Genomic DNA, 9,273 nt, shown 5'->3' with positions numbered 1-9,273 from the left:
AAGTTATTGCTCTAACACATGGTTTAGTGTAGGTGCTCACCTTTCAATTAGCTATTTGACAATAATCACTAAAAAGTATAATATGTTTATATTTTTCATACTTTATCCACTTTAGCTTAAAATTTGACAAATCATTTGAGGGGGAATAATAATGGGCATTACATTAATGTACCCATATATCATACTTTGTGAATTTTCATACTAATGAGCTAATAATGTTTAACCTCTAATTAAAACTCCATCTCCTTTTTCTTGTCCTCATTAACTTTGTTCACCATGGCTTAGACCACTATTAGCAATTTAAGTGGTATGGAGAGAATGTGTCATCATGACCAAAGTAAGGAGGTTTTCATGCACTCACATCTCATTACATGTTTCCTGGTTGATGACCATATCCAACTCAGGTCATTACAACTCAATTTCATTCCATGATAATAAATATAGTGGCGATGTTTCACTCAGCCCCTGTAATAAACTGTGTCTAGATAGACATATGATTAATATTCGAGAGTTTTTTTTTTTTCTTACACAATGCACATATACTTGCCAAAAAAATGATATAATTAATGTAAACAATAATTAATAAATAATAAATGAGGCTTTTTTTCCATCAATTTAGAATGTCTATCACATAGAATATGGAACACATCTCATTTATATTGGTTTGTAAAAGTCACCTATCAATGTAATATTGTTGTTTTTTTTATATATTTTTAAAATAAAAAATCTGAATTGGACCAGTTAGTATTAATATTATTAATTTTCATTTATATTATTAAATATTTACACTAAAGGTGTACCTTTTTTAAATTGATCAAGATAGTTACACTGAAGGTGTCCCTTTTTGAAATTGGTTAGTGGTTGTCTACCTTTTTCATCTCCATTTGACATTTGTCTATTTGTTGTTTTGACATGGACCAAGTTTAACATAAGAAGAAAAAATAATTAGACATGCTATTGTAAAATGAGCAATTTTGATAAATAAAAATTTCTTATAAATAAATCAATGTTATAAATAATAATGAGGATCTTATCAAGGAAAAGCTTATTAGAATTGGAAATATATCAAATCCTTGGGAAATTGGTGGGTAGAGAACCATGTGGCACAAATCTATTCTATTTAATTTATTAAATGTAATGGAACATTTTGCTAAATAAATTTTCTATATATTTAAATGAATCTTATAAATAATAATGAATAATTTATCATGGACGAACTTATTAGGAAATTGGTGGGCGGGAAGTTTCAAGTTAATCAAACTCACTTTTAATTAGTATTATTTAAAAAGAAAAACACACTTAAACCTTGATATTAATAAAAACTTGATAACCTTATTTTTTACAATTATATTACATATTTAAATTACTAAGAAATAAAAAATAAATATGCATCAATATAATATGACATTGAAAATAAAATATAAATAAATAGGCTCATGCAACAAATCAATTGTGGAAGTCATAATAACTTTTACAAGAAAATAATTCTTATTTTATTAAAATATATACATTATCTTCATCTTGGAACTAGGAAAGGTAGAAGTGTTTTACATAGGTTGATTATGATATGTGTAATGTGCAGTCAAATATATATTTATATATCATTAATAAAAAATAAATATATTCATTTTTAGGATGTGGTTATGGAGCTTCATGTTCAAAATCTATGATACCTATGATGTATTAGGGAAGAAACACCTTAAATTAAACTTGATTTAAACAAGTCATTTTTGGCATGAAGTTTTACAATTTTCTTGATGTTAGCATATTATTACATATGATAGGATTGACATTAAATTATGTATTTTTAAAGATTTCATTTACGTGTTTATATAAAATGTTTAACTGAAAATTTAAATAGGCTTAATTTTGATTTTTTGGCCAATTTACAGCTAGAGCATAATCTAAACAATTTTTTTATATATCAGAAAATATCTAAATTTTTGTTCGTATAGAAATTTGGGATTTGGGGATTCTTAAGATAACTCCCACATAAAATTTATTTAACTAATTATGATAAATTTCCACCTTGAATCATGTTCAACCTGAGATGTTCTTAGTTATTTTTTTGTTTAAGAATTACCATCCTTAACATAAAGACTACTTAACTATAGCTGACTTACATGGTCACTCGTTATTGTGGGATCCCCATGAGCTATGCAAAGGTAACCACAATTACAACAACTTATCTATAATATCATCAACACATTTCCAAAATATATATATGAGCCACAATAGAAGAATAGACCTTATTACCATATTAAATTACCAACCAGGCCAAGGACTTCCACGTACCATCTGACCATATATTGGGTTGAACCAAACCACTCTTTTAGTTAATCACCACCATGCCATATTCTAGGCATGAATGTGAGATATCATGAAATAAAAAAACAAAGAAAACTAGGGTTTCCAGAAGCCAAACTATCCCAACCCTCAACAAGTGATTCCACATCATTGTCAAACATCACTGACCATCACCAGATCGGTCTCTAGGAAAGTTATCTAGGGCTCTAGAGCCTTTGTTCCAACCTATCCAGAAGACTAGAACTCAACCCACAACTGTCGGAGGGCTCGAAACTCTCACTTATGCAAGTGTAGCTAAACAAACATTAAGCTCTATGCCAGTCATGAGAGGGAGGAAATCTGGGAAAGGAATGTGAGAACAAGAATTTAAATGGAACAAAGCATTGGGATTACAATCCTTGCTAGTTGAGTTTGGGTACTTCATTTGAGGCGTATTGAAAAATTAGGAATGATCTATCTATGTATCTTGTTATATAATTAGTTTGTAAAATAGTTGCCAAGTAGCTATGTTAGAGCATGGATTTTGTGAAATGTGTTTTGCTCATCCTACCTATCTTTAGATGGAGATGAACAAATATGAGTATTGGAGATAGAATTCTTCCATTTTTTGTTGTAACAAATTGTACAGGTATAGCCATGTCCATTATTAAGTATGCCCCAACTGTATCGACACCATTCTCAAACCAAAAAAGTTTTCGTACTAAAAAGCATAAAAAATCCAACAGTACATACTAAAAGAACATATTAATAAAATCTACATGGTGAAAACCAACACGAAAGGTTATAGCGCATAAAGGTTTGCAATAGAAATCAACCTTAAAACTCCTGCGGCCAGGAAAAACAATGATAATAAGCGTTCATCTCCCTTGGAATTTTATGTATCAAGATGAAACCCCAAAATGCAAAGTCCTAGCTGAAAATCGAGAACCCCTCACATCAGTCAAAGCAGAGGTTTCTGCCCTGCAAAACTGCTCAACATTTGAAAGCGACGTCCTTAAAATGTAGATCCCTACATATATTCGCAAGAGCTAAGAAGGAAGATGAGATTTTACTATTTGCAAGCAGGTAAATAACCTGATCATGATTTAAGTAATGTTTTGTTAAATTTTGAGGGTTGCGGCTTGCAATTCAACTCAAAAAAATTATAATGTAATTAACTTGTTTATTATTTATCTTACAGTATTTTTTGAATTGCTAGTTTTTACATCTTAGTATCATCCTCCCAACAATCTAAGCGCAAAGAAGCCTATCATGTGGTAAGGAATATTTTTTTCTACTAGGTTTTTGGATTTTAGACCATCATTGGAAAACTTGGCTCAGTGTGAATAAAAATAAGTTTTGAATATTTAGTTTTTAAATATTCAGTTTTGAATATTTATTTTTTAAATGTATATTAATTACGAAATTCTAGGGAGAGATTAGTAGATAAGTGTTGTTATCATTTTGCTTAGTGAATTTGAGTTTTAAAATTGTCTATATTGACAACAATTATTACAAAATATTTAAATTTTAAAATGAATATACATGGTCACCTTAGGTACTATGATTGTTTCCTTAACATGATAAAAAATGAACTAGCTAGAATCTAACAACACATTAGGATACCTCTAAAGACACATATAAAATAATAATTATAGTTATCATATTAAAATAATAATTTATGTTTTAATTTAATGGAGTCAACATAATATTATATTGCATGATGGTTAATTTTCATATATATATATATATATATATATATTAGACAAACCCTTGTAACTTGAAATGACCTCTTTAATTTTGGAATTAAATTATATATATATATATATATATATATATATATATATATATATATATATATATATATTCCCGTAGAAAAAGTCGTAATTTCTATTAGATCTTAAGAAATTACATTCTGTAGATGCCTAAGCATATGCATAATGAGGCTAGCAGCCTTCCGGATAGTAGCAAGAAGAAATACATTTTGACTACAACTATGTACAATTAGCAATGACAATAACAGTTTTTGCCTAATACAAAGAGGGAGGGAGATTATGATTTTCTCCCCTTTTTCTTCTCAACCTTTCGCCATTCTCCTTGGGTTGGAGAGGATGAAAAAAGGACTAGAGAGGAATCCTCCACAGTACAAGGCACGTCCTTATCTGAATCAGAGTGTTCTGGAGAGTGGTGTCTTTTAGCCCCGCTAGTGTCTTCAAGAACTAGATTTTTCTTCAACAAAGAGGCCAACATTCCCTGAACTGCCAAAGTCTCTGATTCTGGCATCATGTGAACTTGACTCGGTGCTATGGGAAAGGCAGCCGCGGCTTCGCCCCCAATTGGATCATCGTCATGTTCAAGTGGAGAGCTGTCTGCCTCCTCGTCTTCTGTTTCTTCTTCTAGGTTCTCTGTGTGTTGCCAGCCTCTTGGTTTTTTTACTTGTTTCTTATTCCTTCTGTTTTCCTTTTTGGCTTGAGGACAGTTATTACGGAGATGACCTGTCTGTTGACAGCCTCGGCATCTGAAAGCCGTGTTTTCGTAATCTAGTGGTTGTTTCCACTGGGAGTTGTTATGGATCAAGATGATGCTATCAGGAAGCCCTTGACTGAGGTCAACTTCGACAAAGATTCTTGCAAAAGTATGAATGCATCTAGCAATTCTTTCGGTGTCTTTCTTGATGTATTTACCTATTGCATTCCCCATTGCTTAGAAAAATTTGGGGAGCCAAAAGTGAAGCGGGAGATTATGTATCCTGACCCAGACCGGCATTTTGGCGACCACCATAGAGGAGGGGTCAAAACCCGGAAACCAGGGGGTCGTGAAGAGCCCTGCATTGCCCCAGAACCATGGCCCCTGATGGATGACATGGTCTTTTTCCTCAACTGAGTCGAATTTTACAATTAAAAAACCTTTGGAGCATAAAAGGATTTCACAATTTTATGTCCATGTGGTATAGATCCAATGCCGTAAAGCATCTGTTTTAGGCCAAAATCCATTGAATCTACAAATTACTGCCAAAGAAGATAAATCAGCATGAAAGTTGTTTACCTCCGGCCTATCGATTATCAGTACTGGATTCTGCTTACTTTGCTCCACTATAAAAGGACCAGGCAGATCTTGTGATGGTGCTGGCTTATTGGTGGCTTCCCCTTTTCCTTTGACAGCATCCTTGAACGAACCTATGCCCTTTGAGCTAGATCCAAAGCTTCCTCCTCTCAGCCTCATATTCAGAAAAATTGTTGAATCTCTCACTACTCCATAATGCTGCACTGTAAATTGTTCCTGTAAAATGTGTCCTGCATAGACCAAGCTCTGCAAAACTACTGATATGCCTAAAGATTCTTGAATTTCGTCCTTTAAATTTTTTATCAGCATCCCTGTTCTTATTTGCATGCAGATTGTATTCCCTGACAGGGTTCTGATGAAAATTTGGATCGCTTCTAGACCGGAATCCTTTATTGCTAATTTTGTGTTTTGCCTAGCTCCTTCTGCTTGTTGATTTTCCAACACAAGAAGGGGAGCGGGCTTTTCTTGATCGATCCTCCTGCATGAATTTGAAGTATCTGGAGGACCTGTATGAGACAGGGGGCCCTGGATCCCTCGACTAATAGGGATCTTGGAGAGGGGAGTCCGGATCTTTAATTTTTCCGCTACCGAGATGGTAACTGCCCAAATCTGCGCTACAGAGAGCAGAGAAACCTCAAGCCACCGGGAGGCCAATCCCAGTCTCCCACTCCGTACTTGATCTTCAGCCAAACTATTTAAAACCAGCCATAGATCGGCAGATCGGATCCACGGCATTCCAAAAAGGGGCAGGGGAACAGGCAATCGCCTCTTTTCTCCATATACACAGTCAGATCTGCCTGTCCTGGGCAGGGCATTCTCGGAGGAGGGCGCATCAAACCGGGACTGGGTAAGGACCGGTTGTTTTGGAACAAATAACCCAGGACAATGGGAAAAGTTTTCTAGAGCCGCCCTGAGAAAATTGACTTGCGCCCAGAAGGAGGGAAAACACTCCGGTCGCTGATTACTGAGGTTCGAGTCATGTAACTCCTTTCCAACAGAGAATCCAGGCCAGTACCAGAGGGTAGCATCGAGCTCTGAGGATCCAGCGGTCAGGCTTCTAGCTGTTTCAAAGCAGAGCAGATCTTTGGGGGCCGCGGCGGCGCAGATCGGACCTTTTGAAACCCTAAAAACACGAACAGCCGCCATCGCTCCGCCTAAGAAACTCTCCAAAATTATATATATATATATATATATATATATATATATATATATATATATATATATATATATATATATATATATATATATATATATATATATATATATATATATATATATATATATTATGTTTTGTGAGTGACTTCCTTGTAGAAAAATATCATGTTTGAGTGATGATTATATAAATAAACCATTACAAATTTAATTATATCTGAATTCAGAAATTGAAAGTGAAGATAATCATTCACTCACAAATTTGGATAACTTGTAATTATAATTATCAAATCACTTTCCCTTTATATAATATTGTCTCATCAATAATTTTTATATCAAGTTAATTAATTATAATTTAAATGAATTTAGAAAAGATAACCATTAAGATAGAAAGTGATTAAGTCGTTAATATACCATATTTTACTGTACACAAACTATAAAATATAAAGCAACAAAAAAACATTTTTCTCATGATATTAGAAAACATAAAATCTCCCAACAACTACTTGTGCTTCAAGCTTTTTTTCAGCCCCATAATTGAAATTTTTCATATTATTGATTTTTATTTTTAATTTAAAATGAAAAAAAAGATTAAATAAGTGGATAGATGTCTTTGTTTTGGAATAGGGTTTCACAATCATGATCAACCTATGCAAACCTCCCAAGTAATATGTAGAATATGGGCACTTAATAGGCAAGGGTTACAGATGCTTCACCTGATCAAAATCGTAATCGAAAGTAAACCATATCCCTATATAAACAAACCTTACATTTTGCAAATCCAATAAATTGTATGCCTATATTTTGCAAATCAGAGTATACTACTTTAATAATTCACAATATACCTCTCTTTTAATACACACCAACCTAGATCCATCCTTAGTTAAGGTGAATGGGAAATGAGAATCAAAATTGAGGGTTTCGAGGGATACTTAGAGGAAGAGGGAGAAGATGGATGTAGGCTAGTTTATGAGAATCAAAACCTAGTGAGTGGGAAACGAGTATCAAAACTGATGGTTTTGACGCATAGGAAGAGGAAGAGGGAGAAGTTGGATCTAGGCTAGCTTAATTCCCCCTTTAAAAAGACTATATTCCACATGAATATCATGGGAAATACCATGGGTTCTCATAAACCTGGAGCTCAAAAACCACGTGTAACTTCACAGAACAAGACAACATCCTTGGATGCAATAAAGAAACCTCCCAAATAATATCTAGAATATGGGCACTTAACAAACAAGGGTCATAGACACTTCTCCTTATCAAAACTAGAATATAGACACTTAATAGGAAAGGGTCATAGACGTTCCACCTGATCATAACCATATTCAAAACTCATCAAACCAGAATATGGGCACTTAATAGGCAAGACCATAATCAAAAGTAAATGATATCCCTATGTAAAAGAAATATTACATTTTGCAAATCCAAGTATACTACTTTAGGATAGCCCTATGTAAAAAAAATTCTTACATTTTTCAAATCCAAATATACTACATTAAGAATTCATAGCATACCTCTCTTTAGATATACACGAGCCAAGATCCATCCGTCTCTAAGCTTGAGAGATCGAAAAATCTTGAGAGATCGACAACTAAGGCTAATGCAAAATGTGAATCAAAACTGAGGGAAAGAGAGAGAAAGAGGGAGAATGAGAAGATGGATTTAGGATGGTATAATTCCCCCCTTTAGATAGACTATATTCCACATGAATACCATGGGTTCTTATAAACCTTGAACTCAAAAACTAGTAATGGACAAAACAATATCTTTTGATATAATAAAAAAATAATAATGTAGAATTTTCATTTTTACATAGAGTTATTTTTATTTTTATTTCAAATTTACCTTTACTCAACAAAAATTGATTAAAAAAATAATAACCTAAATTTTTTACATAAAATAATAACGTAGACTTTTCATTTTAACATAGGGTTATTAATTATCAAATCTATAGATAGATCCATAGTTAAAATGGATCTAGGTTTGTTTAATTATTAATTATTGTAATTATTAATTTTATTTTTTTTAATGTAATTTCTATTTTTATGTAATTTCATTGAGTCAAAATATTTTAATTTTTAATTAATTAATTAATCAATTTTTTTAATTTGATTGAGTCATAATGTTTAGGTAACATAACATGACACTACAATATATTTTCCATACCAAAAATGTAATAACATTAAATTTAAAAAAAAAAAAAAACTATAAAATATTTTGATTGTAAAATGAGAGATGGTTTTTGGGCATGTGGTATTGATAAGTCATGGTATTGGCCCATGGTATTGTAACAAAGCATGGTCACAACTTAAAAATGTCCATGGTAAAGTGGGGGTGAATATCCATGGTTAAAAAAATCGTTATATTATAAGTATTAAATTTTTATGTGCTTATTAATAAAGTTTAAATATAGTTACAAAATTATTAGACTAACTTATATGGTAAAATGGATCTTTATTTATAACTATTATTTATATCTCATATATTTGAATGTGATAAGGGATTTAGATATATCTTAAAAGTAATTATAATATTTTTTCTTTTAGATTTAATTAAAAAATGTTATAAAATTAAATTCAAATAAATTATTTATAAATATTTTGATTGTGAAATGAGAGATGGTTTTTGGGCATGTGGTATTGGCCTATGGTATTAAAAAAAATTGCACCCAATGTGAGGTATTAAATCATTTTAATCTCCCAAACTAGGGGAAAATATCAAAATTTGGCAATTTTAAGGGAATACGATTTCCCAAAACCAGCGAATCAG

The sequence above is a fragment of the Pinus tabuliformis genome, chromosome 9, assembly GCF_031772625.1.
Source record: "Pinus tabuliformis cultivar Carrire ecotype Pingquan chromosome 9, CPIR1, whole genome shotgun sequence".
In the NCBI taxonomy this organism is placed as follows: Eukaryota; Viridiplantae; Streptophyta; class Pinopsida; order Pinales; family Pinaceae; genus Pinus; species Pinus tabuliformis.
The sequence above is the reverse complement of the archived record's forward strand: the minus strand, read 5'-3'. Positions refer to the sequence as shown.